This window comes from Nicotiana tomentosiformis, chromosome 8 (assembly GCF_000390325.3).
Source record: "Nicotiana tomentosiformis chromosome 8, ASM39032v3, whole genome shotgun sequence".
NCBI classification, from domain to species: Eukaryota; Viridiplantae; Streptophyta; class Magnoliopsida; order Solanales; family Solanaceae; genus Nicotiana; species Nicotiana tomentosiformis.
In genome coordinates this window covers 53907018-53913435 of record NC_090819.1, presented here as the reverse complement: position 1 = coordinate 53913435, position 6418 = coordinate 53907018, and the positions used below count along the sequence as shown (strand labels likewise).

Sequence of the window (6418 nt, the reverse complement as noted above, 5' to 3'; positions counted from 1 at the left end):
CATTCTCACATAGAAGGCAAGTAAACAAGGGTGAGAACCGATGCTTAACAATATCAAGAACACCTCTTATCCGATAAGAGTGCTTAACTACGTGTATGCTTGTTCAAGTGTACTAACATAGTCCATATTAGCAAATAAGCATAAGGAAAAAGAACGGACAACACGTAGAATAGTTTCTCACAGATTTCACAAGATAAAGCTCACACAGGTACGTATACCACTACACAAATATCACAATAAGAATGCCCCCAGGCCACAAATCATCACAAATCAATCCCTGACACAGCCCACCTTGTCTCGCCACGTGTGCAATAGTAACATAAATGCCCGCCTTGTCTCGCCACACGTGCAAAATAACATTTCCACCTTGTCTCGCCACATGCGCAACCCACATATACATATATATCCCACCTTGTCGCACCGCATGTACAAATATCAATAGTAACAATAGCTTGGCAAAAACCTCGTGCAACCAAATAACAACAATCGCACGGCAGAAACCTCGTGCATCACAATAATAACAATTGCACGGCAGAAACCTCGTGGATCACCACAACAAGTACAACAGCAACAATGGCAATAATACATACAAAGTATGACAAGTAAATCAACTCAAGAACTTTAATTCACAAAGAAAAGTTAGAACCAATTCACAAGGAATAACCACAGTAAAAAAATGCTAGGCGTAAAGAGAACAGCTCAACAAGGGAAAACTAATATGTAGCAACGATCCTACAATATACAATTCAGCAACAAGGAAGCTAACACGAGTCAAATAATTCCAAATAAAGACAAGTCGACTAAGATATAGGATATCTAAACTTCTTTTAATGTTGAGAAATTATGAAGGATATTAAATAATTCAATTAAGGATAAGCAGCTTAAAGATAATCATAACCTCAATTAAGACTGAACCATTATAGGATGAGATAATAATAATTCCAAATAAAGATAAGTAGATATGAAAAGATAGCATGACAATAGAAGAGGTAAAATCTTCAGTTAAGTCAGATAAGAGTCAAATAGGCCGTAAGAGTCAATCCTAAAAGCAATTAATTCTAATTAAAGCATGTAGAGGTAAAACTAGTAAATAGAAACTTAATCATATCAAGAACAATTTCATACTCAGTGAATATAAGGACCTAAGAACCCTAAAAGGCCAACTTTCAACTAATAATTCCGAGCACGCACTCGCCACCTCGCGTACACAGATTACAGTCAACATAGAAGACTCAAAGTCTAAGGGAAAATCCCCCACACAAGGTTAGACAAGATACTTACTTCAAAGAAGACAGACCGATACTCAAAAATGAACTTCTCAGGTGAAATGGCCTCCGGACGGCTCAAATCTAATCAAAATAACTTCAAAGCATAAATAAAATTCATAAGAGACTATTCCGGATCATAAAGCCTCAATCTTTATAAAAATCTAAAAATCGGTCCAAAAGTCGACCCACGGGCCCACATCTCGGAACCCGACAAATTTCACAAAACCCAAACACTCATTCCGATATGAGTCCAACCATACAAAAATCATCAAATTCCGATACCATTTCGTCCCTCAAATCATGATTTTTTATTTTGAAATTGTTTTTCAAAAATCACCATTTTCCTCAACTCAAAACACAAATTAAATGATGAAATAAAGATAAAAATCATGGAATATATTAAATTCTTGGTGATGAACACTTACCCAATCGATTTTCTTGAAAAACCCACAAAGAATCGCTCAAAACCGAGATCTAGAACTCCAAAAATGGTGAAAATAGCAAACCCTCGGAATAGAGGACTTTATATTCTGCCCAGGTGTTTGTGCATCGCGATCTCGGAGATTGGGTCACGATTGTGGAGAAGAGAATTGAGGTTGCCAAGAAAGACCCTTCGCGATCGCGAGTGAAGGGAAGCGAACGCGATGAACAATGGGCAGGAGCTTACGTGAACGCGGGCAAATGATGCGAACGCGAAGAAGAAATAGCCAACAGCCCCCAGCTCATAATTTCTACTACGCGAATGCGAGGGAATAGATGCGAACGGGAAGTAGAAGAAAACATACCTTCACGATCACGAGAGGTACTATGCGAACGCGATGAAGAAAAAATAGGGCAGATCAATAGAACACTACGCGATCGCTACTGGAGCTACGCGATCGCGAAAGAGAACACCAGACACCAGAAACCAACAATCCAAAAATAGAAATAATTGGCCCGAGGCCCATCCGAAACACACCCGAGGCCCCCGGGACCCCATCTAAACACACAAACAAGTTCCATAACCTAACACGGACTCACTCGAGTTCTCAAATCACATCAAACAACGTCGAAACTATGAATCACATCATGAATCGAACTTATAAACTTTCCAATCTTCTAACTTCTAAAACCCGTGCCGAAACCTATCAAATCAACCCGGAATGACGTCAAATTTTGCAGGCAAGTCCCAAATAACATAACGGAGCTGTTCCAACTCTTGGAATCACATTCCGACCCCGATATCAAAAAGTCCACTTCCGGTCCAAATCTCCAAAAATTCGGCTTTCGCCATTTCAAGCCTAAATTAGCTACAGACCTCATATTCACAGTCCGAACATGCTCCTAAGTCTGAAATCACCCAACGGAGCTAACGGAACCGACGAAACTCCTTTTAGGGACTAAGTGTCGTCTTCACACAGTTCTGACTACAGTCAAAATCCTAAGACTTAAGCTTCCGTTTTAGGGACTAAGTGTCCCAAATCACTCCGAATCATCCGGTAATTAAATTCAACCAACGCACACAAGTCAATACACATAATACGAAGCTGCTCAGGGCCTTATGCCGCCGGACGAGACTTAAATTCTCAAAACGACCGGCCAGGTCGTTACACATTTGGACTACATCGGCAGGCTGAACGGTGAGATCAGCCTTCGACTTTCGAGCCCTGCTTTTCTTGGGCCTTAGGGTATCTGGTGGCGAGGCCTTTCTCCTTTTCTTATCTTCGGTCGGCTTCGGGACCTCCTCTTCCCCGAGGGGAGGCGGCCTCATAACAACATTATCTCCAAGACCTGCATGAGAAGAAATCAAATTAAAAGGAAGTATACCACGGGAAAGCATCAAACACAGACAGGGGAACTTACCATGATTTTTGGCCTCCCATCGACCCTTGGCCAAATCACGCCACGAGCGCTCAACATACGAAGAGGTTGAAACCAGTTGTCGAACCTAACCTGCAAGGTCCAGGACTGCACCAGGAAGCCAAAGAAAAGCTGCACCATAAAGAAGAATATAGATGAGAAGAGGTAAACGAAGCATAACAAGTAATCTAACGGTATTGGTGAAGTTCTACTTATGCTTCATGTTCCATTCTTCGAGGAATGGCATCTTCTCGGCAGGGATTAAATCGAAGGTCCTGACCTGGACAAACCAGCACATCCATCCTCGGTCCTTTTCCTCATCTATGCTCGAGAATAGCACCTTCGTGGCCCGGTGCTGAAACCTTATCAGCCCGCCCCGATAAAGGCAGGGGCTGTACATCCTAATGAGATGATCAAGGGTGAAAGACATCCCCTCGATCTTGCTCGAGAATAATCTGAGCAAAATGACAATACGCCAAAAAGAGGGGTAGATCTGGCCTAGGGTTACCCGTATTGGCGGCAGAAGTCGATTATGACGGGATCGACGGAACCTGGTGTGAAAGGGTAAGTATACACCCTTAAGAACCCTTTCACATGAGTGGTGATGTCCTCTTCGGGGGTAGGAATCACCACCTCTTTATTCTCCCACTGGCAGTCCTTTTTCACCTGCTCGAGATCGCCTTCGGATATCGAACAGATGTATCTAGACATTGGCTCGCATCGGCGAGGAACCAAAGAGGGTTTTTCGACTTTAATGTCGGAAGTAAGTTCACATGGCCCGGGGATGCACTCTTCGATACGTGGCTCCACCGGTATTTTGCCACCGGCCGACCACGATGAGGAGGCCTTTTCTTCTTGAGGAACGATTTTTGATGTTTTCGCCATTGCTATATGAGGTTTAAGGAAGGAAAAGGCAGAATTTGCATTTTAATAAGAGATTGGCAAACGGAAACCGACAAAGTTGATGGACCTGAAGAGAAATAGAAGAGCTTTTAAAGATTAGAAGTTTGAAAGTAAAGTTTGAAAAGATTATGAAGGTGGCCTATTTATAATAGTCACTTTGACGGTTTGAAAACACTAGTGGCCGACCATCAACTGGTGTTAATTAATGACCTTGGAACTGTGCAGACGCGACGCTTCAATCGCTTCTGTCGCTTACATCACGATGTTGATGTCATAATTGATCGAGGTACTAAATCAAAGGCTCAGTTTGTTTCTTCTCGTTACACTCCAAGAAACGAGGGGACTATCTATATACGGTCAAAATCGGGCCTACCTAATTTTGCTGTTTGATCGAGATAAGGGAGTTGCATCGGAGGTAGCCTCGTATTTGCAAACATGAATTCTTTCTTCTTTTCACCCTCAACCCAAAATTATGTTATGTGTCTGAGTAACAACACAAGTCTTAGAGTTTATCAGAAACAAAAAAAGGTAGAGAACAAAGAAGAATCGAGAAGGACAAGCAAAAAAGTAGGACTCTGTTTGTGATACATATCTAATGTATGCCCTTTTATCTACATTCAATGGAGAATTTGGTCTGGCAGGTCTTCTATGCAATTTCTACTTCTGGTAGCAAAACTATGTACAGGAGTACTCTTGAACATGTAGGTAAGAAGTTAACTTTCATTTCAAAGCATCTAATCGTATCTGATGAGATCAAGTTGCACGTTTTTTGTTCTATTACTATGAAGGATTGTAACTTTTCCCTACTTTCATTATGTTTGGTTGAGACAGACGACCTTCGGAAAAGAAGGAGTCGTATGGTTTTGCTTGTGAGTTCTATATAGCCTTCCTTTATTCTAGACAAAAAGTGACATATCAAAATACTTGATGTCAGGAATCTCAATGACGTCTTAAAAACAAAACAAAGTGATTGCTCGGCCTTGGAAGATCATCACTGTTTGGGAGGACATTATCTGTTATTACATTCACTCTTCAACCAAAGATAGTTGCTCAGGAGTTTCAATATCTTCTGTGGAATTTCCTAGCTAATAATTTACTTGCTGAAAATGATTTCTATGTTGTCATTTTCTCTATCTTTTCATCATTCTTTTTATCTTGAGAACCTTATAGTTATTTAAGAGTATGAATATGTTGTTCCCAAATCTTGTATGCTGGTGGAGGAAGATATAGGATAAGTGTACTTTTAAATAGGGAAGTGGGAGCTTTATTCATAAATTTGTGATTAAAATTTGATCGCCAAGCAAAAACCTTTATGGTAACCTTTTGTATCAATGAGATTATTGTTTCTGTTTATTTCCATATTGTGCTATTTATTTTCTTTTAATGCATCTTTTAGGATCTCTCTGTATTATTTTGATTGTTGGAAAAAAATTGTTGAGCATTTGAAAATATTGTTTTGTTATTTGGTCTTTATGTGTATGAAATATATATTTTGGTTTAGTTTGTCATCTTTCAAGGAATTGAAAGTACGACATATATATTTTTTTTTTGGTTCAAAGAAAATACAGTATATCAAATGGTTGATAACCATCTCTAATAGTTTTATCAGAGTATATTTTCTCACTTTTAATATATGTTGCTAATTAATACTCCTATTTTATATGAAAAGTTTATATTGTTGTAGTTTTAATACTTTAATCTTCATAACTCCCAAATACTGGAGTTTTTGTTGTTTAATCAGTTTAGGAATATAAAGCTAGAGGGTTGAGATGGTCTGGTATTGCTAAGAGGAACAAAACAACTGGGAGAGTTTGGTAGGATGGCCAAAATATTTTTTTTCCTTTGAGAATTTTCTTTGTTTTAAATTAATATTGTAGATGTTATCATTGTTAACGTGAAATTAGTTATATGTTGTGTGGAGCGTTAGAGCTAATTAATCAAAAAAAGTATTTATATTTATGATTTAATCTATCATAGAAATTAATTTGTGTATGCATACATGAAATTTGTTCTTCTACCTTTACCAATTTACTAAAAAGATCAATAAAGTATCTTATAAATAAAATTTTAACGATCGCGCGAAGCGCGGACAATATCACTAGTTGTTAAATAGTTAATAGCCTCACATGACTAATCATACTTGTGCGAATCACAAAGTAAAATTTCTCAATCTTACTGTCGAACTTCCCAGTTTTCCAATAAGAAATAAGTTTGCATTGCGAGTTGAATACAATTTCTTTTTGTGGGTATAAAGAACCTGTATTGAGTTGCACAGAACATAAATTTGAAAAGCACAATAATATAAAGCAACTTTTCAGTATGGAAAGTAATAAACTCCCTGTCATTAATGGTTCTACGAAGGAGCATTTTCACAGGGAATTCGGTCACTCTTAGGAAGATGCTTAAAG

General features: G+C 38.8%; 1 long non-coding RNA gene across 1 annotated transcript; it reads left to right on the top strand.

Annotated features, from left to right (window-relative positions):
- Positions 1 to 4446: 4446 nt before the first annotated feature.
- Positions 4447 to 5369, top strand: LOC104118811 (uncharacterized). Its single transcript, XR_691316.4, has 2 exons — positions 4447 to 4715; positions 4945 to 5369. It is a non-coding gene; the product is annotated as an uncharacterized lncRNA (long non-coding RNA).
- Positions 5370 to 6418: the final 1049 nt, after the last annotated feature.